General features: G+C 46.3%; 10 non-coding genes and 1 pseudogene across 10 annotated transcripts; all 11 read right to left on the bottom strand.

Annotated features, from left to right (window-relative positions):
- Positions 1–158: 158 nt before the first annotated feature.
- LOC130325336 (U2 spliceosomal RNA) lies at positions 159–344 on the bottom strand. The gene has a single exon (XR_008870178.1). It is a non-coding gene; the product is annotated as a U2 spliceosomal RNA (small nuclear RNA).
- Positions 345–5,733: 5,389 nt separating this feature from the next.
- Positions 5,734–5,951, bottom strand: LOC130325350 (U2 spliceosomal RNA; annotated as a pseudogene).
- A 2,083-nt stretch (positions 5,952–8,034) lies between these two features.
- On the bottom strand, positions 8,035–8,225 carry LOC130325310 (U2 spliceosomal RNA). The gene has a single exon (XR_008870155.1). It is a non-coding gene; the product is annotated as a U2 spliceosomal RNA (small nuclear RNA).
- A 2,058-nt stretch (positions 8,226–10,283) lies between these two features.
- LOC130325308 (U2 spliceosomal RNA) lies at positions 10,284–10,474 on the bottom strand. The gene has a single exon (XR_008870154.1). It is a non-coding gene; the product is annotated as a U2 spliceosomal RNA (small nuclear RNA).
- Positions 10,475–12,532: 2,058 nt separating this feature from the next.
- On the bottom strand, positions 12,533–12,723 carry LOC130325306 (U2 spliceosomal RNA). Its single transcript, XR_008870152.1, has one exon. It is a non-coding gene; the product is annotated as a U2 spliceosomal RNA (small nuclear RNA).
- Positions 12,724–14,809: 2,086 nt separating this feature from the next.
- Positions 14,810–15,000, bottom strand: LOC130325305 (U2 spliceosomal RNA). The gene has a single exon (XR_008870151.1). It is a non-coding gene; the product is annotated as a U2 spliceosomal RNA (small nuclear RNA).
- A 2,089-nt stretch (positions 15,001–17,089) lies between these two features.
- LOC130325304 (U2 spliceosomal RNA) lies at positions 17,090–17,280 on the bottom strand. The gene has a single exon (XR_008870150.1). It is a non-coding gene; the product is annotated as a U2 spliceosomal RNA (small nuclear RNA).
- A 2,090-nt stretch (positions 17,281–19,370) lies between these two features.
- Positions 19,371–19,561, bottom strand: LOC130325303 (U2 spliceosomal RNA). Its single transcript, XR_008870149.1, has one exon. It is a non-coding gene; the product is annotated as a U2 spliceosomal RNA (small nuclear RNA).
- A 2,069-nt stretch (positions 19,562–21,630) lies between these two features.
- On the bottom strand, positions 21,631–21,821 carry LOC130325302 (U2 spliceosomal RNA). The gene has a single exon (XR_008870148.1). It is a non-coding gene; the product is annotated as a U2 spliceosomal RNA (small nuclear RNA).
- A 2,097-nt stretch (positions 21,822–23,918) lies between these two features.
- LOC130325301 (U2 spliceosomal RNA) lies at positions 23,919–24,109 on the bottom strand. Its single transcript, XR_008870147.1, has one exon. It is a non-coding gene; the product is annotated as a U2 spliceosomal RNA (small nuclear RNA).
- Positions 24,110–26,205: 2,096 nt separating this feature from the next.
- LOC130325300 (U2 spliceosomal RNA) lies at positions 26,206–26,396 on the bottom strand. Its single transcript, XR_008870146.1, has one exon. It is a non-coding gene; the product is annotated as a U2 spliceosomal RNA (small nuclear RNA).
- Positions 26,397–26,589: the final 193 nt, after the last annotated feature.

The following is a 26,589-nucleotide window of genomic DNA, read 5'->3' as shown; positions in this document are numbered from 1 at the left end:
GGCCAGACACAAGCAGAAGCAGAAGCAGCAGAAGCAGCAGCAGCACCACCTTTTGTTTTTTGGCTGCAGCAGCAGCAAGGCCCACAGGGCTGGCTAGCTGGCTAGCCAGCAAGCAGGTAGCAATGAAAGTAGGAATCTTTCTTTTTAACCCTGTAAGGGGGTGGTGCACTGTACCCGAAGATACTGCCATATCGGGTCAATGCATAGGGCGACGGAAGCAAGCTTCGAAATCGGCCCCCGTTCTCAAAAATCCATTTAATATATGGTCCCCAGATAGGGGACGTATCAGATATTAAACTGATAAGAACAGATAAGGTTTCAACAAAATTTTATTGAATAAATAAGAAACCATACAAAATTTAAAATGCAAAATAATAAAAGGTTCACAAAAGTTTTAAAATACAAATAATAAAACCAGTAATAAAAGGAGAAAAAATAAAAATGGCAGGATAAAACATTATACAAATGTCATAAAAACTGATTATATTGTTATTTCGTTCCATAGAGGCAGACACCACATGGATGCTGCCTCCCTGGCCCCCAACTGTTTCTTGTCTCTTAGGTAATAGATGTACATCTCACTCAGGGCCAGCTTTATACAGTTTTTAACATCAATAAAATCATGTTTAAAAAGTAAGATGTTCCTAACTTTCCAGATGGCATTTTTAAAACAATTAATAATCATCCAGCAGATCATCTGCTGTTTAAAATTGGGGCAGTTAAAAAGACCGTAAAAGACACATTCGTGATTAAAATCTTTTAGGCCGCAGGCCCACTTCAAAAGTGGGCCTACCTTCCTCCAAAGCTCCCGTGCAAAAGGGCAGTTCCAAAATATGTGCAGCACCGTTTCGTCCACTCCGCAGCCATCTCTCGGGCACTTGGCTCTCGCCACCAGTCCTCGCCTGTGCTGGAACTCACGAGTAGGGAGGCACTGGTGGACGATTGCCCAGGCAAGATCCCTGTGTACATTCGCCAGAAACTTCCCGTACACGTTCCGCCATACCTTTTTGGATCTTGCCTGTGTGAAATTGGACACTGCCAGGGTAACCTCACTCCGCCTGAGGACCTTTGATACCTTTCTCTGGTCCCCCAGTATGTCAGGCTCCAAATCTTGGAGACCTAGGAGCCTGACTGTCTTTTCCAACACCACATAATGTTTTGGGGGACACAGAAGCACCGGAGCGTTCAGAGGGATGCGCAACCATCTTTTAAAAACCATGCCCGCAGCGTACCTTAAAAAGCAGCTAAAAATGCCATCGGATTTAATAATTTTAAAACAGAAACAGAAATACTTTATGTAAAAGAAAGTAAAAAGGTTAGGAACATCTTTCCCGCCATTATCTTTACTTTTGTACATAAAATCACGCTTTAATTTCTCCATTTTTGAACCCCATAAAAAAGTAAAAACAATTCTAGTTACTTTTTTAATGTATAAAATAGATGGAGGAAATACCATGGCAATGTATAGCATAATAGGGAGTAAAACCATCTTTATTATTAAAATCTTCCCCTCCATGGTAAGGTTTCTAAGATTCCACATTAAAATCTTCTTCTCCATCTTAGCTATAGCTGAATCCCAGTTAGGGCTCCCATCATTGACCTGGTTAAAAACAATACCTAAAACTTTAATTTGATCCTGTTGCATTGTAACTCCTGGGGTGATGGATGAATCCCAGGAGCCAATATAAAAACAGTCACATTTATCTGTGTTTAGCTTAAAACCAGAGACCTCGCAGAAATAGCTGGTGTTCCTCAATGCCCCCCTCATGGATGGAGAGTCCGGGCACAGTATGGTGACATCATCCATGTACCCCAACACCTTTAGATGGGTCCCTCCTCCACCAGGTATCGGTACGCCTCTTACTACCCGGTCTTTTCTGAGGAGGGCCATCAGTGGTTCGATTGCGCAAATAAAAAGGAGTGGGGACAGGGGGCAGCCCTGTTTGACACCTGATAAAAGAGGAACACCGCTGGTTAAAAAGCCATTAACAGAGACTTGACTAAAACAGGATCGGTATAAAAGCATGATTCGGCTTAAAATCGTTTCAGGCACTGCCATCTTTTTAAGAACTAAAAACAGGTATTCATGGGAGACCCTATCAAAGGCTTTTTCAAAGTCTAAGGATAAAATTGCTACAGTTTGATTTCTATCCTTAAAATACCATAAAACATCTCTTAAAATATTTAGGGATTCAGCTATAGACCTTCCAGGTACCCCACAAACCTGATTTGGGTGAATTAATTTATGAATAAAAGGTTTAAAACGGACAGCTAATAACTTGGCTAAAACTTTATAATCGACATTTAAAAGTGTGATGGGGCGCCAATTTTTTAGCATATCCTTTTCACCCTTTTTAAAAAGTAATGATACAATCCCCCTCCTCCAGGAAGGGGGAAGTTCATTAACAATAAAAGTTTCTTTATACAATAAAACCATATCATCCTTTAAAATATCCCAAAAAGCTAAATAAAATTCGATGGGTAAACCATCTTCCCCAGGGGCCTTCCCACTAGAAAAACTTTTAAAAACAAATAAAAGTTCATCTAAGTTAAGATCACGGGATAAAACCTCCTGGTCTAAAACATCTAGCTTAAAATCAAGGGAATTAAGAACATGTTCTAAAAAGGATGGATTAAGATCTTTCTTATTAAAAAGAAGCTGGTAGAAGTTAAAAACTGCATCTAACATGCCTTTTGGAGTGGATTCACCCTCAAGGTTTTGGATGATATCCCTCCTATTCATCACTTTTTTAAAAAAGAAACGGGAACATTTCTCGCCCTCCTCCAGGTGCTGCACATGTGAGTTAAAAATGATTTGTTTCCCTTTCTTTTCTATGGCATGTTTTATTTCAGTTTTAAGGTTTAAAATATCATTTTCTACATCCATACCAGCTTCTTTCAATTTAAAAAGTACATTTAAACGCATGTTAAGAACATAAAACCACTGTTTTTCCATTTTTGCCTTCTTCTTACCTGCTTTGATAAAAAAAAATCTGATTTTAGATTTGGTGCCCTCCCACCAGTGCAGCATAGGCTCATGGGGTTTTCTTTGTGATTGCCAGCATTGGTAGGTCCGCACAAACTCCTCTTTTATCTCAGGGTCCTCTAGGAGTGTGGTGTTTAATCTCCAGAGGCCCCTTTTTGCTTTTTGCTCCCCCTCTAGCTCCAGGCCCACCAAGAGGAGCTTATGATCAGAGAAGATATTCTGCTCGAGCGTGCATTTCAGGGGTTTAAAAGCTCTAGAGGAAAAAATAAAATCGATTCTGGAGCTCACTCTTCCATTGGACCATGTGGCGCCCGGGTCCTCCGGCAAGAGATCCTTCCAGCAATCTTTCAAATTAAAATCATCAATAAAATTTTTAAGCAGGTAAGAAGTGCGGTCTTTACGATTAATATCCCCACCCTGCCGGTGTTCCCCATCACGTATGCAGTTAAAATCACCTCCCACCAGCAGGGGGGAAGACCCAACACAAAACAGTGGTAAAATTTCAAATAGTTCTGCCCGCTCCTGTTTATCAGGAGGGGCATACACATTTAAAACACGAATTAAAAGTCCATTAAAATATAGATGAATTAAAAGAGCTCTGCCAGGCACAATCTCAGTTACTGTATGAATAGAAAAGGACTGGCCTCGGCAGAGCAGCCCAACACCCACAGAACGACAGTCATTTGCACCGGACCATATGGATGGGCCCAGCTTCCAGTCTTCTTTTAAGTCTTTATAGTCCATTTTACTAGGGATTCCACATTCTTGTAGCAGGCAAAGGTCAAAGTCACATGTCTCTAGATAAGAAAATAAAGCAGCCCTGCGATCAGGGCTCTTTAAGGACCTCACATTGAGTGAGGCAATTTTTACAGGGATAGGCATAGTTTATGGAGAGTCCGTGCTTGGAGAATCAAAGTCAATAATAAGCTGCGTACCGTCATCCCCCGCCTGCGGGGTCATCAGCTCCTTGATGTTCTGAGGGTCGGAGCTTGAGATCGATGATGCCCCGACCCTGAGCTCGCTCTCGTCCGAACTACGGCACGCCGCTTTCCTTTGAATGTCTTCCTCTTCTTCTTCTCTTTGTCTTTTAAATGTCACACTGCTGTCCATATCCTCTGTGTTGCTCTCACTCGATGTAATCTCTGGCCCCCGGCTGATGGATCTGCGTCTTCTTTCATCTTTTGACGACTGGAACTGCTGCACAGGGGCCTGTGAGGCCTCTTTTCCGGAACCTTTGCCGCTACCTTGGGAAGTTTTCATCGCTTGTTCCCCAGCAAGCGTTGCTGAGGACTGTTGCTCCAACTTCCCCATCGATCGACGATGGCCAGTTTTACCCACCGGGTCCACTGCTGGCGGGGCAGCAAACCCTGGTTTGGCGCCACTTGTCTTCTTGGCCCTGTCCTGTATAGGCGGAGTAACAGGACCGGGCTCAGACCTGGCCACCTGGCTCCCCTTCCGGCGGGCTTTCACCGGGGCCTCTTCGTCCGGAGCAGGGCGACCCTGGGCCAAGCCAGTACCTGGCTTATGCTGCAATTTTGGGTCCACCTCTGCCCCCACCGAGGCCCGTCGGCTGCCACCCGCCACAGGTGAGCCCCCTTCAGAAGTTTTGGCGGGCTCTTGAGCCAGGTAGGAAGTCGATCGACGTCTTTCAATTTCCCGGGCAGTAAACTCGATCACCCGCCCGGGCTTCGTGGAATCCCCATGGCCTCCCCCTAGCACTACCACCGGTGGGCCCCCCGATGGAGCACCAGAGGTCTTGGGCCTGGACCCATCAGTACCTGCCATCTGGGGTTTGGGCATCTTAAAAAAGGACGTCTTTTGTCCTGTCCCCTCTTTGGGTGGGCCCAGCCTTGACCCACCCATCGTAGTTTTTGCTTTATGGGGACAGGAATTAAAATCGTGATTTTCCTCTCCGCAGAGGTTGCACCTTATCGTATGGCTACATCTTGAGGCTATGTGACCTTCTTGGCCACACCTATTGCAGCGAATCACACGCTCCGCGCCGCAGGTCTCCTGGGTGTGGCCAAACCTCAAGCAATTTCGGCAATACATAGGCATTTGAGGATAGAACAGGAAGCCCCGAACTCTCCCGATGGCAAAATTTGGGGGCGGATGGCAAAGACCCCCAATACCACCGGGATCCTTACGGAGCTTGACCCAGAACTTCCTCTTGCCGTTCCAGAACCGCACGGAGTTCAAGATTTTGTTTGCGAATCGCACCTCTTCGCAGTATCGTCGAAGAAAAGTGGCTATATCCTCCGTGGTCACATGAGGGCTGTGCATAGCCACCACCAACGGTATATGTTCCTCACCATAGAGGAACTGGAACGAAAGACCGTCGAGTCGATCGTCCCTCTGGTCCGCACCAGACAAGGTTGCATAGATGTTATCGCAACACGCCGTGGCCGTGAAGGTGACGGTATACAGGCCACGGCTTTCCTGGTCATTTAGACACAGGATGTCCTCCCTATTGAGGCGGAAGTAGTCAAGAAGAATCACCTCCGCAATGAAGCGGAGGTTCTTCAACTGACGATGGCTCTCCGACACCTCTATGCGGATGGTATTTCGCATCGACATTTCCCCAGAGGGGAAAGCCCAGGAGAACGGCATCTTCCACACCCAGGGACTAAGCCCCTTCCCCAATAGCAGCAGGGGCTCGGAATCCCGCTATAAAAGCGGAACCCTTACCCAAGGCAGAGGTCGGGGGTACCCTAGGTGCTTCCGAAGCTACAGGTAACGCTCAACGTACCGAAAATGCCTTCTGAGACACAAGGTCCCAGAGACAGGGGGATCGCAACCCGTTGTCTGTGGACTAAGCCCGCTCCCCAATAGCAGCAAGGGGGTGAAGTCCCTCCGTAAGGAGAGACAATCCCCCAAGGCCGAGAAGCGGGGTACCACAGACACCTTCCGACCAGACCAAATGCAGATACTACACTTGATCTTAGCCAAAAGGCCGAGAAGCGATAACCGTGAAAGGGGCGGGCCCAACAAGGTCCCCTTCATGGGCACTATCACTGCTTGCTGTCAGGGAGGCTGCCAGACAATTTTCCATGCACACTCTGGGCTGGGGGGCAGTCAACCACCAGTACACACAGCAGAACCTAAACCCATACCATTATTGCTAAGCAGCAAGACAGGGGCCCATTGCACTCCCACGGGGCCTTTTTAAATGCAATCCATAACCCGGATTTGCCAGGAACCCTTCTTACTCCTCCTACTTGCATGTGACACTGGGCTTAGGATCTGCATAGGAAACACACACACAAGCACACACCTACCTTTGTTGCCTGCAGATGCCTCCTTGGCTGTCCCCAAACGGTATCAAACCAACACCCACGGGAAGCTGTAAGCATAGAGGACATGCCTGCACCCCATTGGACTTACCTGTGTGGGTTAAATCCGGGTTATTTGACAACCTATGGCGGTGATGGTTCTGCTCAGGCAGAGCAGTGCTGATGCTCCTCATAAAGCTGTCGCTGCTGTGAAGGTTCTAGGTGACATCACAAATCCCTTTGGTTACATACACAACAAAGCTGGGTTGTTGTTGTTTACACTCTGCAAGGCCTGTGGAAGTGAGTGACATCATAGCACTGTAGTTCTGAGGGTTCAAGATGGATGCAACAATCTCCTGTTGCTTCTATGAAGGCCGTAATAGACGACATCACCAAACAGCTCCATAGTCACATACACAGCAAAGGAGAGATGTTGTTTACACCTAGTGATGTCAGTGGTATTGAGTGACATCACAGCACAGTGCTAAGGCTCCTGGGCCTGGACACAGCAGCGGCTGCAATATCTCAACGGAGAATACGTTTATATCTATGTGTGTGTGTGCGCATATATATATATATATATATATATATATATATATATATATATTTCTCCGCCGAAATCACTTTTAAACCCATTTCCACCTTTTTTTCCCTTCTCTTCCTCTTACTTTTTTTTCACGTTTTTTTACGTTTTTCTCCTTTTCGCCTCTTTTCTGGGCGTATTATTCTTCTTTTTCTTCTTTTTTTTCGTCTAATGCATACCCCATCAGTGCAGCAATGCTTATTCAATACCGCCAGCAGATGGAGACACTGGGGGATAATTTTCTAAGGATTTATACTGATTTTTCCTGTCTGAATTTGTCGCACAGAAAGTTGCAGGCCAAATATGTGTGACATTTCTGCGACTTTAGCTTCTAGAGCATTTTTACAACATTATACATAGGTGCTGAATACATAAAAAGCGACTGTTCAGCGACAGACAAGTCGCATCGGCTGAAAGTAGGCCAGAATGTCAGTCCATGTTGGAGCAGGTTTAGATACAGTCTAAAGCATAGATCTCAAAGTCTGTGCACAGAATTTAGCAAGGGCCTCGCACCTTCTGATGCATCAGGTAGGTGCACAATAGCATAGCCTAACCCTCTGTACTTTGGTCTATATTGATGCGGGACATAGACAGCCAGCTGATGACCAATCCATTAGTGCAATGGATGGCTGGAAGCATTTGTCTTTGCCTTTGCAATACCACAGAAGCAATGCATGGTCAATGTACAGCAATGACACACCTGTGTGAACAGCCAGGAGACCCCCCCCCCATGTTATGTTACATAGTTACATAGTTAGTACGGTCGAAAAAAGACATATGTCCATCACGTTCAACCAGGGAATTAAGGGGTAGGGGTGTGGCGCGATATTGGGGAAGGGATGAGATTTTATATTTCTTCATAAGCATTAATCTTATTTTGTCAATTAGGAACATTCAGCACCCACCCGCTATCAAGGCAGCTGCCTATCATGTCATGCCCTACCTGCACAGGTGTGCTGGCTACTCAAATGATCCAATTAAGGAGGCCATTTAGTCAGCAGCAGCAGAAGTCCTGTGCCTGGACGCTCCAACAGGGGCCAGACACAAGCAGAAGCAGAAGCAGCAGAAGCAGCAGCAGCACCACCTTTTGTTTTTTGGCTGCAGCAGCAGCAAGGCCCACAGGGCTGGCTAGCTGGCTAGCCAGCAAGCAGGTAGCAATGAAAGTAGGAATCTTTCTTTTTAACCCTGTAAGGGGGTGGTGCACTGTACCCGAAGATACTGCCATATCGGGTCAATGCATAGGGCGACGGAAGCAAGCTTCGAAATCGGCCCCCGTTCTCAAAAATCCATTTAATATATGGTCCCCAGATAGGGGACGTATCAGATATTAAACTGATAAGAACAGATACTACACTTGATCTTAGCCAAAAGGCCGAGAAGCGATAACCGTGAAAGGGGCGGGCCCAACAAGGTCCCCTTCATGGGCACTATCACTGCTTGCTGTCAGGGAGGCTGCCAGACAATTTTCCATGCACACTCTGGGCTGGGGGGCAGTCAACCACCAGTACACACAGCAGAACCTAAACCCATACCATTATTGCTAAGCAGCAAGACAGGGGCCCATTGCACTCCCACGGGGCCTTTTTAAATGCAATCCATAACCCGGATTTGCCAGGAACCCTTCTTACTCCTCCTACTTGCATGTGACACTGGGCTTAGGATCTGCATAGGAAACACACACACAAGCACACACCTACCTTTGTTGCCTGCAGATGCCTCCTTGGCTGTCCCCAAACGGTATCAAACCAACACCCACGGGAAGCTGTAAGCATAGAGGACATGCCTGCACCCCATTGGACTTACCTGTGTGGGTTAAATCCGGGTTATTTGACAACCTATGGCGGTGATGGTTCTGCTCAGGCAGAGCAGTGCTGATGCTCCTCATAAAGCTGTCGCTGCTGTGAAGGTTCTAGGTGACATCACAAATCCCTTTGGTTACATACACAACAAAGCTGGGTTGTTGTTGTTTACACTCTGCAAGGCCTGTGGAAGTGAGTGACATCATAGCACTGTAGTTCTGAGGGTTCAAGATGGATGCAACAATCTCCTGTTGCTTCTATGAAGGCCGTAATAGACGACATCACCAAACAGCTCCATAGTCACATACACAGCAAAGGAGAGATGTTGTTTACACCTAGTGATGTCAGTGGTATTGAGTGACATCACAGCACAGTGCTAAGGCTCCTGGGCCTGGACACAGCAGCGGCTGCAATATCTCAACGGAGAATACGTTTATATCTATGTGTGTGTGTGCGCATATATATATATATATTTCTCCGCCGAAATCACTTTTAAACCCATTTCCACCTTTTTTTCCCTTCTCTTCCTCTTACTTTTTTTTCACGTTTTTTTACGTTTTTCTCCTTTTCGCCTCTTTTCTGGGCGTATTATTCTTCTTTTTCTTCTTTTTTTTCGTCTAATGCATACCCCATCAGTGCAGCAATGCTTATTCAATACCGCCAGCAGATGGAGACACTGGGGGATAATTTTCTAAGGATTTATACTGATTTTTCCTGTCTGAATTTGTCGCACAGAAAGTTGCAGGCCAAATATGTATGACATTTCTGCGACTTTAGCTTCTAGAGCATTTTTACAACATTATACATAGGTGCTGAATACATAAAAAGCGACTGTTCAGCGACAGACAAGTCGCATCGGCTGAAAGTAGGCCAGAATGTCAGTCCATGTTGGAGCAGGTTTAGATACAGTCTAAAGCATAGATCTCAAAGTCTGTGCACAGAATTTAGCAAGGGCCTCGCACCTTCTGATGCATCAGGTAGGTGCACAATAGCATAGCCTAACCCTCTGTACTTTGGTCTATATTGATGCGGGACATAGACAGCCAGCTGATGACCAATCCATTAGTGCAATGGATGGCTGGAAGCATTTGTCTTTGCCTTTGCAATACCACAGAAGCAATGCATGGTCAATGTACAGCAATGACACACCTGTGTGAACAGCCAGGAGACCCCCCCCCCCATGTTATGTTACATAGTTACATAGTTAGTACGGTCGAAAAAAGACATATGTCCATCACGTTCAACCAGGGAATTAAGGGGTAGGGGTGTGGCGCGATATTGGGGAAGGGATGAGATTTTATATTTCTTCATAAGCATTAATCTTATTTTGTCAATTAGGAACATTCAGCACCCACCCGCTATCAAGGCAGCTGCCTATCATGTCATGCCCTACCTGCACAGGTGTGCTGGCTACTCAAATGATCCAATTAAGGAGGCCATTTAGTCAGCAGCAGCAGAAGTCCTGTGCCTGGACGCTCCAACAGGGGCCAGACACAAGCAGAAGCAGAAGCAGCAGAAGCAGCAGCAGCACCACCTTTTGTTTTTTGGCTGCAGCAGCAGCAAGGCCCACAGGGCTGGCTAGCTGGCTAGCCAGCAAGCAGGTAGCAATGAAAGTAGGAATCTTTCTTTTTAACCCTGTAAGGGGGTGGTGCACTGTACCCGAAGATACTGCCATATCGGGTCAATGCATAGGGCGACGGAAGCAAGCTTCGAAATCGGCCCCCGTTCTCAAAAATCCATTTAATATATGGTCCCCAGATAGGGGACGTATCAGATATTAAACTGATAAGAACAGATACTACACTTGATCTTAGCCAAAAGGCCGAGAAGCGATAACCGTGAAAGGGGCGGGCCCAACAAGGTCCCCTTCATGGGCACTATCACTGCTTGCTGTCAGGGAGGCTGCCAGACAATTTTCCATGCACACTCTGGGCTGGGGGGCAGTCAACCACCAGTACACACAGCAGAACCTAAACCCATACCATTATTGCTAAGCAGCAAGACAGGGGCCCATTGCACTCCCACGGGGCCTTTTTAAATGCAATCCATAACCCGGATTTGCCAGGAACCCTTCTTACTCCTCCTACTTGCATGTGACACTGGGCTTAGGATCTGCATAGGAAACACACACACAAGCACACACCTACCTTTGTTGCCTGCAGATGCCTCCTTGGCTGTCCCCAAACGGTATCAAACCAACACCCACGGGAAGCTGTAAGCATAGAGGACATGCCTGCACCCCATTGGACTTACCTGTGTGGGTTAAATCCGGGTTATTTGACAACCTATGGCGGTGATGGTTCTGCTCAGGCAGAGCAGTGCTGATGCTCCTCATAAAGCTGTCGCTGCTGTGAAGGTTCTAGGTGACATCACAAATCCCTTTGGTTACATACACAACAAAGCTGGGTTGTTGTTGTTTACACTCTGCAAGGCCTGTGGAAGTGAGTGACATCATAGCACTGTAGTTCTGAGGGTTCAAGATGGATGCAACAATCTCCTGTTGCTTCTATGAAGGCCGTAATAGACGACATCACCAAACAGCTCCATAGTCACATACACAGCAAAGGAGAGATGTTGTTTACACCTAGTGATGTCAGTGGTATTGAGTGACATCACAGCACAGTGCTAAGGCTCCTGGGCCTGGACACAGCAGCGGCTGCAATATCTCAACGGAGAATACGTTTATATCTATGTGTGTGTGTGCGCATATATATATATATATTTCTCCGCCGAAATCACTTTTAAACCCATTTCCACCTTTTTTTCCCTTCTCTTCCTCTTACTTTTTTTTCACGTTTTTTTACGTTTTTCTCCTTTTCGCCTCTTTTCTGGGCGTATTATTCTTCTTTTTCTTCTTTTTTTTCGTCTAATGCATACCCCATCAGTGCAGCAATGCTTATTCAATACCGCCAGCAGATGGAGACACTGGGGGATAATTTTCTAAGGATTTATACTGATTTTTCCTGTCTGAATTTGTCGCACAGAAAGTTGCAGGCCAAATATGTGTGACATTTCTGCGACTTTAGCTTCTAGAGCATTTTTACAACATTATACATAGGTGCTGAATACATAAAAAGCGACTGTTCAGCGACAGACAAGTCGCATCGGCTGAAAGTAGGCCAGAATGTCAGTCCATGTTGGAGCAGGTTTAGATACAGTCTAAAGCATAGATCTCAAAGTCTGTGCACAGAATTTAGCAAGGGCCTCGCACCTTCTGATGCATCAGGTAGGTGCACAATAGCATAGCCTAACCCTCTGTACTTTGGTCTATATTGATGCGGGACATAGACAGCCAGCTGATGACCAATCCATTAGTGCAATGGATGGCTGGAAGCATTTGTCTTTGCCTTTGCAATACCACAGAAGCAATGCATGGTCAATGTCAGCAATGACACACCTGTGTGAACAGCCAGGAGACCCCCCCCCCCCATGTTATGTTACATAGTTACATAGTTAGTACGGTCGAAAAAAGACATATGTCCATCACGTTCAACCAGGGAATTAAGGGGTAGGGGTGTGGCGCGATATTGGGGAAGGGATGAGATTTTATATTTCTTCATAAGCATTAATCTTATTTTGTCAATTAGGAACATTCAGCACCCACCCGCTATCAAGGCAGCTGCCTATCATGTCATGCCCTACCTGCACAGGTGTGCTGGCTACTCAAATGATCCAATTAAGGAGGCCATTTAGTCAGCAGCAGCAGAAGTCCTGTGCCTGGACGCTCCAACAGGGGCCAGACACAAGCAGAAGCAGAAGCAGCAGAAGCAGCAGCAGCACCACCTTTTGTTTTTTGGCTGCAGCAGCAGCAAGGCCCACAGGGCTGGCTAGCTGGCTAGCCAGCAAGCAGGTAGCAATGAAAGTAGGAATCTTTCTTTTTAACCCTGTAAGGGGGTGGTGCACTGTACCCGAAGATACTGCCATATCGGGTCAATGCATAGGGCGACGGAAGCAAGCTTCGAAATCGGCCCCCGTTCTCAAAAATCCATTTAATATATGGTCCCCAGATAGGGGACGTATCAGATATTAAACTGATAAGAACAGATACTACACTTGATCTTAGCCAAAAGGCCGAGAAGCGATAACCGTGAAAGGGGCGGGCCCAACAAGGTCCCCTTCATGGGCACTATCACTGCTTGCTGTCAGGGAGGCTGCCAGACAATTTTCCATGCACACTCTGGGCTGGGGGGCAGTCAACCACCAGTACACACAGCAGAACCTAAACCCATACCATTATTGCTAAGCAGCAAGACAGGGGCCCATTGCACTCCCACGGGGCCTTTTTAAATGCAATCCATAACCCGGATTTGCCAGGAACCCTTCTTACTCCTCCTACTTGCATGTGACACTGGGCTTAGGATCTGCATAGGAAACACACACACAAGCACACACCTACCTTTGTTGCCTGCAGATGCCTCCTTGGCTGTCCCCAAACGGTATCAAACCAACACCCACGGGAAGCTGTAAGCATAGAGGACATGCCTGCACCCCATTGGACTTACCTGTGTGGGTTAAATCCGGGTTATTTGACAACCTATGGCGGTGATGGTTCTGCTCAGGCAGAGCAGTGCTGATGCTCCTCATAAAGCTGTCGCTGCTGTGAAGGTTCTAGGTGACATCACAAATCCCTTTGGTTACATACACAACAAAGCTGGGTTGTTGTTGTTTACACTCTGCAAGGCCTGTGGAAGTGAGTGACATCATAGCACTGTAGTTCTGAGGGTTCAAGATGGATGCAACAATCTCCTGTTGCTTCTATGAAGGCCGTAATAGACGACATCACCAAACAGCTCCATAGTCACATACACAGCAAAGGAGAGATGTTGTTTACACCTAGTGATGTCAGTGGTATTGAGTGACATCACAGCACAGTGCTAAGGCTCCTGGGCCTGGACACAGCAGCGGCTGCAATATCTCAACGGAGAATACGTTTATATCTATGTGTGTGTGTGCGCATATATATATATATATATATATATATATATATATATATATATATTTCTCCGCCGAAATCACTTTTAAACCCATTTCCACCTTTTTTTCCCTTCTCTTCCTCTTACTTTTTTTTCACGTTTTTTTACGTTTTTCTCCTTTTCGCCTCTTTTCTGGGCGTATTATTCTTCTTTTTCTTCTTTTTTTTCGTCTAATGCATACCCCATCAGTGCAGCAATGCTTATTCAATACCGCCAGCAGATGGAGACACTGGGGGATAATTTTCTAAGGATTTATACTGATTTTTCCTGTCTGAATTTGTCGCACAGAAAGTTGCAGGCCAAATATGTGTGACATTTCTGCGACTTTAGCTTCTAGAGCATTTTTACAACATTATACATAGGTGCTGAATACATAAAAAGCGACTGTTCAGCGACAGACAAGTCGCATCGGCTGAAAGTAGGCCAGAATGTCAGTCCATGTTGGAGCAGGTTTAGATACAGTCTAAAGCATAGATCTCAAAGTCTGTGCACAGAATTTAGCAAGGGCCTCGCACCTTCTGATGCATCAGGTAGGTGCACAATAGCATAGCCTAACCCTCTGTACTTTGGTCTATATTGATGCGGGACATAGACAGCCAGCTGATGACCAATCCATTAGTGCAATGGATGGCTGGAAGCATTTGTCTTTGCCTTTGCAATACCACAGAAGCAATGCATGGTCAATGTACAGCAATGACACACCTGTGTGAACAGCCAGGAGACCCCCCCCCCCATGTTATGTTACATAGTTACATAGTTAGTACGGTCGAAAAAAGACATATGTCCATCACGTTCAACCAGGGAATTAAGGGGTAGGGGTGTGGCGCGATATTGGGGAAGGGATGAGATTTTATATTTCTTCATAAGCATTAATCTTATTTTGTCAATTAGGAACATTCAGCACCCACCCGCTATCAAGGCAGCTGCCTATCATGTCATGCCCTACCTGCACAGGTGTGCTGGCTACTCAAATGATCCAATTAAGGAGGCCATTTAGTCAGCAGCAGCAGAAGTCCTGTGCCTGGACGCTCCAACAGGGGCCAGACACAAGCAGAAGCAGAAGCAGCAGAAGCAGCAGCAGCACCACCTTTTGTTTTTTGGCTGCAGCAGCAGCAAGGCCCACAGGGCTGGCTAGCTGGCTAGCCAGCAAGCAGGTAGCAATGAAAGTAGGAATCTTTCTTTTTAACCCTGTAAGGGGGTGGTGCACTGTACCCGAAGATACTGCCATATCGGGTCAATGCATAGGGCGACGGAAGCAAGCTTCGAAATCGGCCCCCGTTCTCAAAAATCCATTTAATATATGGTCCCCAGATAGGGGACGTATCAGATATTAAACTGATAAGAACAGATACTACACTTGATCTTAGCCAAAAGGCCGAGAAGCGATAACCGTGAAAGGGGCGGGCCCAACAAGGTCCCCTTCATGGGCACTATCACTGCTTGCTGTCAGGGAGGCTGCCAGACAATTTTCCATGCACACTCTGGGCTGGGGGGCAGTCAACCACCAGTACACACAGCAGAACCTAAACCCATACCATTATTGCTAAGCAGCAAGACAGGGGCCCATTGCACTCCCACGGGGCCTTTTTAAATGCAATCCATAACCCGGATTTGCCAGGAACCCTTCTTACTCCTCCTACTTGCATGTGACACTGGGCTTAGGATCTGCATAGGAAACACACACACAAGCACACACCTACCTTTGTTGCCTGCAGATGCCTCCTTGGCTGTCCCCAAACGGTATCAAACCAACACCCACGGGAAGCTGTAAGCATAGAGGACATGCCTGCACCCCATTGGACTTACCTGTGTGGGTTAAATCCGGGTTATTTGACAACCTATGGCGGTGATGGTTCTGCTCAGGCAGAGCAGTGCTGATGCTCCTCATAAAGCTGTCGCTGCTGTGAAGGTTCTAGGTGACATCACAAATCCCTTTGGTTACATACACAACAAAGCTGGGTTGTTGTTGTTTACACTCTGCAAGGCCTGTGGAAGTGAGTGACATCATAGCACTGTAGTTCTGAGGGTTCAAGATGGATGCAACAATCTCCTGTTGCTTCTATGAAGGCCGTAATAGACGACATCACCAAACAGCTCCATAGTCACATACACAGCAAAGGAGAGATGTTGTTTACACCTAGTGATGTCAGTGGTATTGAGTGACATCACAGCACAGTGCTAAGGCTCCTGGGCCTGGACACAGCAGCGGCTGCAATATCTCAACGGAGAATACGTTTATATCTATGTGTGTGTGTGCGCATATATATATATATATATATATATATATATATATATATATATATATTTCTCCGCCGAAATCACTTTTAAACCCATTTCCACCTTTTTTTCCCTTCTCTTCCTCTTACTTTTTTTTCACGTTTTTTTACGTTTTTCTCCTTTTCGCCTCTTTTCTGGGCGTATTATTCTTCTTTTTCTTCTTTTTTTTCGTCTAATGCATACCCCATCAGTGCAGCAATGCTTATTCAATACCGCCAGCAGATGGAGACACTGGGGGATAATTTTCTAAGGATTTATACTGATTTTTCCTGTCTGAATTTGTCGCACAGAAAGTTGCAGGCCAAATATGTGTGACATTTCTGCGACTTTAGCTTCTAGAGCATTTTTACAACATTATACATAGGTGCTGAATACATAAAAAGCGACTGTTCAGCGACAGACAAGTCGCATCGGCTGAAAGTAGGCCAGAATGTCAGTCCATGTTGGAGCAGGTTTAGATACAGTCTAAAGCATAGATCTCAAAGTCTGTGCACAGAATTTAGCAAGGGCCTCGCACCTTCTGATGCATCAGGTAGGTGCACAATAGCATAGCCTAACCCTCTGTACTTTGGTCTATATTGATGCGGGACATAGACAGCCAGCTGATGACCAATCCATTAGTGCAATGGATGGCTGGAAGCATTTGTCTTTGCCTTTGCAATACCACAGAAGCAATGCATGGTCAATGTACAGCAATGACACACCTGTGTGAACAGCCAGGAGACCCCCCCCCCCCATGTTATGTTACATAGTTACATAGTTAGTACGGTCGAAAAAAGACATATGTCCATCACGTTCAACCAGGGAATTAAGGGGTAGGGGTGTGGCGCGATATTGGGGAAGGGATGAGATTTTATATTTCTTCATAAGCATTAATCTTATTTTGTCAATTAGGAACATTCAGCACCCACCCGCTATCAAGGCAGCTGCCTATCATGTCATGCCCTACCTGCACAGGTGTGCTGGCTACTCAAATGATCCAATTAAGGAGGCCATTTAGTCAGCAGCAGCAGAAGTCCTGTGCCTGGACGCTCCAACAGGGGCCAGACACAAGCAGAAGCAGAAGCAGCAGAAGCAGCAGCAGCACCACCTTTTGTTTTTTGGCTGCAGCAGCAGCAAGGCCCACAGGGCTGGCTAGCTGGCTAGCCAGCAAGCAGGTAGCAATGAAAGTAGGAATCTTTCTTTTTAACCCTGTAAGGGGGTGGTGCACTGTACCCGAAGATACTGCCATATCGGGTCAATGCATAGGGCGACGGAAGCAAGCTTCGAAATCGGCCCCCGTTCTCAAAAATCCATTTAATATATGGTCCCCAGATAGGGGACGTATCAGATATTAAACTGATAAGAACAGATACTACACTTGATCTTAGCCAAAAGGCCGAGAAGCGATAACCGTGAAAGGGGCGGGCCCAACAAGGTCCCCTTCATGGGCACTATCACTGCTTGCTGTCAGGGAGGCTGCCAGACAATTTTCCATGCACACTCTGGGCTGGGGGGCAGTCAACCACCAGTACACACAGCAGAACCTAAACCCATACCATTATTGCTAAGCAGCAAGACAGGGGCCCATTGCACTCCCACGGGGCCTTTTTAAATGCAATCCATAACCCGGATTTGCCAGGAACCCTTCTTACTCCTCCTACTTGCATGTGACACTGGGCTTAGGATCTGCATAGGAAACACACACACAAGCACACACCTACCTTTGTTGCCTGCAGATGCCTCCTTGGCTGTCCCCAAACGGTATCAAACCAACACCCACGGGAAGCTGTAAGCATAGAGGACATGCCTGCACCCCATTGGACTTACCTGTGTGGGTTAAATCCGGGTTATTTGACAACCTATGGCGGTGATGGTTCTGCTCAGGCAGAGCAGTGCTGATGCTCCTCATAAAGCTGTCGCTGCTGTGAAGGTTCTAGGTGACATCACAAATCCCTTTGGTTACATACACAACAAAGCTGGGTTGTTGTTGTTTACACTCTGCAAGGCCTGTGGAAGTGAGTGACATCATAGCACTGTAGTTCTGAGGGTTCAAGATGGATGCAACAATCTCCTGTTGCTTCTATGAAGGCCGTAATAGACGACATCACCAAACAGCTCCATAGTCACATACACAGCAAAGGAGAGATGTTGTTTACACCTAGTGATGTCAGTGGTATTGAGTGACATCACAGCACAGTGCTAAGGCTCCTGGGCCTGGACACAGCAGCGGCTGCAATATCTCAACGGAGAATACGTTTATATCTATGTGTGTGTGTGCGCATATATATATATATATATATATATATATATATATATATATATATATTTCTCCGCCGAAATCACTTTTAAACCCATTTCCACCTTTTTTTCCCTTCTCTTCCTCTTACTTTTTTTTCACGTTTTTTTACGTTTTTCTCCTTTTCGCCTCTTTTCTGGGCGTATTATTCTTCTTTTTCTTCTTTTTTTTCGTCTAATGCATACCCCATCAGTGCAGCAATGCTTATTCAATACCGCCAGCAGATGGAGACACTGGGGGATAATTTTCTAAGGATTTATACTGATTTTTCCTGTCTGAATTTGTCGCACAGAAAGTTGCAGGCCAAATATGTGTGACATTTCTGCGACTTTAGCTTCTAGAGCATTTTTACAACATTATACATAGGTGCTGAATACATAAAAAGCGACTGTTCAGCGACAGACAAGTCGCATCGGCTGAAAGTAGGCCAGAATGTCAGTCCATGTTGGAGCAGGTTTAGATACAGTCTAAAGCATAGATCTCAAAGTCTGTGCACAGAATTTAGCAAGGGCCTCGCACCTTCTGATGCATCAGGTAGGTGCACAATAGCATAGCCTAACCCTCTGTACTTTGGTCTATATTGATGCGGGACATAGACAGCCAGCTGATGACCAATCCATTAGTGCAATGGATGGCTGGAAGCATTTGTCTTTGCCTTTGCAATACCACAGAAGCAATGCATGGTCAATGTACAGCAATGACACACCTGTGTGAACAGCCAGGAGACCCCCCCCCCCCCATGTTATGTTACATAGTTACATAGTTAGTACGGTCGAAAAAAGACATATGTCCATCACGTTCAACCAGGGAATTAAGGGGTAGGGGTGTGGCGCGATATTGGGGAAGGGATGAGATTTTATATTTCTTCATAAGCATTAATCTTATTTTGTCAATTAGGAACATTCAGCACCCACCCGCTATCAAGGCAGCTGCCTATCATGTCATGCCCTACCTGCACAGGTGTGCTGGCTACTCAAATGATCCAATTAAGGAGGCCATTTAGTCAGCAGCAGCAGAAGTCCTGTGCCTGGACGCTCCAACAGGGGCCAGACACAAGCAGAAGCAGAAGCAGCAGAAGCAGCAGCAGCACCACCTTTTGTTTTTTGGCTGCAGCAGCAGCAAGGCCCACAGGGCTGGCTAGCTGGCTAGCCAGCAAGCAGGTAGCAATGAAAGTAGGAATCTTTCTTTTTAACCCTGTAAGGGGGTGGTGCACTGTACCCGAAGATACTGCCATATCGGGTCAATGCATAGGGCGACGGAAGCAAGCTTCGAAATCGGCCCCCGTTCTCAAAAATCCATTTAATATATGGTCCCCAGATAGGGGACGTATCAGATATTAAACTGATAAGAACAGATACTACACTTGATCTTAGCCAAAAGGCCGAGAAGCGATAACCGTGAAAGGGGCGGGCCCAACAAGGTCCCCTTCATGGGCACTATCACTGCTTGCTGTCAGGGAGGCTGCCAGACAATTTTCCATGCACACTCTGGGCTGGGGGGCAGTCAACCACCAGTACACACAGCAGAACCTAAACCCATACCATTATTGCTAAGCAGCAAGACAGGGGCCCATTGCACTCCCACGGGGCCTTTTTAAATGCAATCCATAACCCGGATTTGCCAGGAACCCTTCTTACTCCTCCTACTTGCATGTGACACTGGGCTTAGGATCTGCATAGGAAACACACACACAAGCACACACCTACCTTTGTTGCCTGCAGATGCCTCCTTGGCTGTCCCCAAACGGTATCAAACCAACACCCACGGGAAGCTGTAAGCATAGAGGACATGCCTGCACCCCATTGGACTTACCTGTGTGGGTTAAATCCGGGTTATTTGACAACCTATGGCGGTGATGGTTCTGCTCAGGCAGAGCAGTGCTGATGCTCCTCATAAAGCTGTCGCTGCTGTGAAGGTTCTAGGTGACATCACAAATCCCTTTGGTTACATACACAACAAAGCTGGGTTGTTGTTGTTTACACTCTGCAAGGCCTGTGGAAGTGAGTGACATCATAGCACTGTAGTTCTGAGGGTTCAAGATGGATGCAACAATCTCCTGTTGCTTCTATGAAGGCCGTAATAGACGACATCACCAAACAGCTCCATAGTCACATACACAGCAAAGGAGAGATGTTGTTTACACCTAGTGATGTCAGTGGTATTGAGTGACATCACAGCACAGTGCTAAGGCTCCTGGGCCTGGACACAGCAGCGGCTGCAATATCTCAACGGAGAATACGTTTATATCTATGTGTGTGTGTGCGCATATATATATATATATATATATATATATATATATATATATATATATATATTTCTCCGCCGAAATCACTTTTAAACCCATTTCCACCTTTTTTTCCCTTCTCTTCCTCTTACTTTTTTTTCACGTTTTTTTACGTTTTTCTCCTTTTCGCCTCTTTTCTGGGCGTATTATTCTTCTTTTTCTTCTTTTTTTTCGTCTAATGCATACCCCATCAGTGCAGCAATGCTTATTCAATACCGCCAGCAGATGGAGACACTGGGGGATAATTTTCTAAGGATTTATACTGATTTTTCCTGTCTGAATTTGTCGCACAGAAAGTTGCAGGCCAAATATGTGTGACATTTCTGCGACTTTAGCTTCTAGAGCATTTTTACAACATTATACATAGGTGCTGAATACATAAAAAGCGACTGTTCAGCGACAGACAAGTCGCATCGGCTGAAAGTAGGCCAGAATGTCAGTCCATGTTGGAGCAGGTTTAGATACAGTCTAAAGCATAGCAAGGGCCTCGCACCTTCTGATGCATCAGGTAGGTGCACAATAGCATAGCCTAACCCTCTGTACTTTGGTCTATATTGATGCGGGACATAGACAGCCAGCTGATGACCAATCCATTAGTGCAATGGATGGCTGGAAGCATTTGTCTTTGCCTTTGCAATACCACAGAAGCAATGCATGGTCAATGTACAGCAATGACACACCTGTGTGAACAGCCAGGAGACCCCCCCCCCCCCCCATGTTATGTTACATAGTTACATAGTTAGTACGGTCGAAAAAAGACATATGTCCATCACGTTCAACCAGGGAATTAAGGGGTAGGGGTGTGGCGCGATATTGGGGAAGGGATGAGATTTTATATTTCTTCATAAGCATTAATCTTATTTTGTCAATTAGGAACATTCAGCACCCACCCGCTATCAAGGCAGCTGCCTATCATGTCATGCCCTACCTGCACAGGTGTGCTGGCTACTCAAATGATCCAATTAAGGAGGCCATTTAGTCAGCAGCAGCAGAAGTCCTGTGCCTGGACGCTCCAACAGGGGCCAGACACAAGCAGAAGCAGAAGCAGCAGAAGCAGCAGCAGCACCACCTTTTGTTTTTTGGCTGCAGCAGCAGCAAGGCCCACAGGGCTGGCTAGCTGGCTAGCCAGCAAGCAGGTAGCAATGAAAGTAGGAATCTTTCTTTTTAACCCTGTAAGGGGGTGGTGCACTGTACCCGAAGATACTGCCATATCGGGTCAATGCATAGGGCGACGGAAGCAAGCTTCGAAATCGGCCCCCGTTCTCAAAAATCCATTTAATATATGGTCCCCAGATAGGGGACGTATCAGATATTAAACTGATAAGAACAGATACTACACTTGATCTTAGCCAAAAGGCCGAGAAGCGATAACCGTGAAAGGGGCGGGCCCAACAAGGTCCCCTTCATGGGCACTATCACTGCTTGCTGTCAGGGAGGCTGCCAGACAATTTTCCATGCACACTCTGGGCTGGGGGGCAGTCAACCACCAGTACACACAGCAGAACCTAAACCCATACCATTATTGCTAAGCAGCAAGACAGGGGCCCATTGCACTCCCACGGGGCCTTTTTAAATGCAATCCATAACCCGGATTTGCCAGGAACCCTTCTTACTCCTCCTACTTGCATGTGACACTGGGCTTAGGATCTGCATAGGAAACACACACACAAGCACACACCTACCTTTGTTGCCTGCAGATGCCTCCTTGGCTGTCCCCAAACGGTATCAAACCAACACCCACGGGAAGCTGTAAGCATAGAGGACATGCCTGCACCCCATTGGACTTACCTGTGTGGGTTAAATCCGGGTTATTTGACAACCTATGGCGGTGATGGTTCTGCTCAGGCAGAGCAGTGCTGATGCTCCTCATAAAGCTGTCGCTGCTGTGAAGGTTCTAGGTGACATCACAAATCCCTTTGGTTACATACACAACAAAGCTGGGTTGTTGTTGTTTACACTCTGCAAGGCCTGTGGAAGTGAGTGACATCATAGCACTGTAGTTCTGAGGGTTCAAGATGGATGCAACAATCTCCTGTTGCTTCTATGAAGGCCGTAATAGACGACATCACCAAACAGCTCCATAGTCACATACACAGCAAAGGAGAGATGTTGTTTACACCTAGTGATGTCAGTGGTATTGAGTGACATCACAGCACAGTGCTAAGGCTCCTGGGCCTGGACACAGCAGCGGCTGCAATATCTCAACGGAGAATACGTTTATATCTATGTGTGTGTGTGCTCATATATATATATATATATATATATATATATATATATATATATATATATATATTTCTCCGCCGAAATCACTTTTAAACCCATTTCCACCTTTTTTTCCCTTCTCTTCCTCTTACTTTTTTTTCACGTTTTTTTACGTTTTTCTCCTTTTCGCCTCTTTTCTGGGCGTATTATTCTTCTTTTTCTTCTTTTTTTTCGTCTAATGCATACCCCATCAGTGCAGCAATGCTTATTCAATACCGCCAGCAGATGGAGACACTGGGGGATAATTTTCTAAGGATTTATACTGATTTTTCCTGTCTGAATTTGTCGCACAGAAAGTTGCAGGCCAAATATGTGTGACATTTCTGCGACTTTAGCTTCTAGAGCATTTTTACAACATTATACATAGGTGCTGAATACATAAAAAGCGACTGTTCAGCGACAGACAAGTCGCATCGGCTGAAAGTAGGCCAGAATGTCAGTCCATGTTGGAGCAGGTTTAGATACAGTCTAAAGCATAGATCTCAAAGTCTGTGCACAGAATTTAGCAAGGGCCTCGCACCTTCTGATGCATCAGGTAGGTGCACAATAGCATAGCCTAACCCTCTGTACTTTGGTCTATATTGATGCGGGACATAGACAGCCAGCTGATGACCAATCCATTAGTGCAATGGATGGCTGGAAGCATTTGTCTTTGCCTTTGCAATACCACAGAAGCAATGCATGGTCAATGTACAGCAATGACACACCTGTGTGAACAGCCAGGAGACCCCCCCCCCCCCCATGTTATGTTACATAGTTACATAGTTAGTACGGTCGAAAAAAGACATATGTCCATCACGTTCAACCAGGGAATTAAGGGGTAGGGGTGTGGCGCGATATTGGGGAAGGGATGAGATTTTATATTTCTTCATAAGCATTAATCTTATTTTGTCAATTAGGAACATTCAGCACCCACCCGCTATCAAGGCAGCTGCCTATCATGTCATGCCCTACCTGCACAGGTGTGCTGGCTACTCAAATGATCCAATTAAGGAGGCCATTTAGTCAGCAGCAGCAGAAGTCCTGTGCCTGGACGCTCCAACAGGGGCCAGACACAAGCAGAAGCAGAAGCAGCAGAAGCAGCAGCAGCACCACCTTTTGTTTTTTGGCTGCAGCAGCAGCAAGGCCCACAGGGCTGGCTAGCTGGCTAGCCAGCAAGCAGGTAGCAATGAAAGTAGGAATCTTTCTTTTTAACCCTGTAAGGGGGTGGTGCACTGTACCCGAAGATACTGCCATATCGGGTCAATGCATAGGGCGACGGAAGCAAGCTTCGAAATCGGCCCCCGTTCTCAAAAATCCATTTAATATATGGTCCCCAGATAGGGGACGTATCAGATATTAAACTGATAAGAACAGATACTACACTTGATCTTAGCCAAAAGGCCGAGAAGCGATAACCGTGAAAGGGGCGGGCCCAACAAGGTCCCCTTCATGGGCACTATCACTGCTTGCTCAGGGAGGCTGCCAGACAATTTTCCATGCACACTCTGGGCTGGGGGGCAGTCAACCACCAGTACACACAGCAGAACCTAAACCCATACCATTATTGCTAAGCAGCAAGACAGGGGCCCATTGCACTCCCACGGGGCCTTTTTAAATGCAATCCATAACCCGGATTTGCCAGGAACCCTTCTTACTCCTCCTACTTGCATGTGACACTGGGCTTAGGATCTGCATAGGAAACACACACACAAGCACACACCTACCTTTGTTGCCTGCAGATGCCTCCTTGGCTGTCCCCAAACGGTATCAAACCAACACCCACGGGAAGCTGTAAGCATAGAGGACATGCCTGCACCCCATTGGACTTACCTGTGTGGGTTAAATCCGGGTTATTTGACAACCTATGGCGGTGATGGTTCTGCTCAGGCAGAGCAGTGCTGATGCTCCTCATAAAGCTGTCGCTGCTGTGAAGGTTCTAGGTGACATCACAAATCCCTTTGGTTACATACACAACAAAGCTGGGTTGTTGTTGTTTACACTCTGCAAGGCCTGTGGAAGTGAGTGACATCATAGCACTGTAGTTCTGAGGGTTCAAGATGGATGCAACAATCTCCTGTTGCTTCTATGAAGGCCGTAATAGACGACATCACCAAACAGCTCCATAGTCACATACACAGCAAAGGAGAGATGTTGTTTACACCTAGTGATGTCAGTGGTATTGAGTGACATCACAGCACAGTGCTAAGGCTCCTGGGCCTGGACACAGCAGCGGCTGCAATATCTCAACGGAGAATACGTTTATATCTATGTGTGTGTGTGCGCATATATATATATATATATATATATATATATATATATATATATATATATTTCTCCGCCGAAATCACTTTTAAACCCATTTCCACCTTTTTTTCCCTTCTCTTCCTCTTACTTTTTTTTCACGTTTTTTTACGTTTTTCTCCTTTTCGCCTCTTTTCTGGGCGTATTATTCTTCTTTTTCTTCTTTTTTTTCGTCTAATGCATACCCCATCAGTGCAGCAATGCTTATTCAATACCGCCAGCAGATGGAGACACTGGGGGATAATTTTCTAAGGATTTATACTGATTTTTCCTGTCTGAATTTGTCGCACAGAAAGTTGCAGGCCAAATATGTGTGACATTTCTGCGACTTTAGCTTCTAGAGCATTTTTACAACATTATACATAGGTGCTGAATACATAAAAAGCGACTGTTCAGCGACAGACAAGTCGCATCGGCTGAAAGTAGGCCAGAATGTCAGTCCATGTTGGAGCAGGTTTAGATACAGTCTAAAGCATAGATCTCAAAGTCTGTGCACAGAATTTAGCAAGGGCCTCGCACCTTCTGATGCATCAGGTAGGTGCACAATAGCATAGCCTAACCCTCTGTACTTTGGTCTATATTGATGCGGGACATAGACAGCCAGCTGATGACCAATCCATTAGTGCAATGGATGGCTGGAAGCATTTGTCTTTGCCTTTGCAATACCACAGAAGCAATGCATGGTCAATGTACAGCAATGACACACCTGTGTGAACAGCCAGGAGACCCCCCCCCCCCCCCCCCCATGTTATGTTACATAGTTACATAGTTAGTACGGTCGAAAAAAGACATATGTCCATCACGTTCAACCAGGGAATTAAGGGGTAGGGGTGTGGCGCGATATTGGGGAAGGGATGAGATTTTATATTTCTTCATAAGCATTAATCTTATTTTGTCAATTAGGAACATTCAGCACCTACCCGCTATCAAGGCAGCTGCCTATCATGTCATGCCCTACCTGCACAGGTGTGCTGGCTACTCAAATGATCCAATTAAGGAGGCCATTTAGTCAGCAGCAGCAGAAGTCCTGTGCCTGGACGCTCCAACAGGGGCCAGACACAAGCAGAAGCAGAAGCAGCAGAAGCAGCAGCAGCACCACCTTTTGTTTTTTGGCTGCAGCAGCAGCAAGGCCCACAGGGCTGGCTAGCTGGCTAGCCAGCAAGCAGGTAGCAATGAAAGTAGGAATCTTTCTTTTTAACCCTGTAAGGGGGTGGTGCACTGTACCCGAAGATACTGCCATATCGGGTCAATGCATAGGGCGACGGAAGCAAGCTTCGAAATCGGCCCCCGTTCTCAAAAATCCATTTAATATATGGTCCCCAGATAGGGGACGTATCAGATATTAAACTGATAAGAACAGATACTACACTTGATCTTAGCCAAAAGGCCGAGAAGCGATAACCGTGAAAGGGGCGGGCCCAACAAGGTCCCCTTCATGGGCACTATCACTGCTTGCTGTCAGGGAGGCTGCCAGACAATTTTCCATGCACACTCTGGGCTGGGGGGCAGTCAACCACCAGTACACACAGCAGAACCTAAACCCATACCATTATTGCTAAGCAGCAAGACAGGGGCCCATTGCACTCCCACGG

This window comes from Hyla sarda, unplaced genomic scaffold (assembly GCF_029499605.1).
Source record: "Hyla sarda isolate aHylSar1 unplaced genomic scaffold, aHylSar1.hap1 scaffold_271, whole genome shotgun sequence".
NCBI classification, from domain to species: Eukaryota; Metazoa; Chordata; class Amphibia; order Anura; family Hylidae; genus Hyla; species Hyla sarda.
The sequence above is the reverse complement of the archived record's forward strand: the minus strand, read 5'-3'. Positions and strand labels throughout refer to the sequence as shown.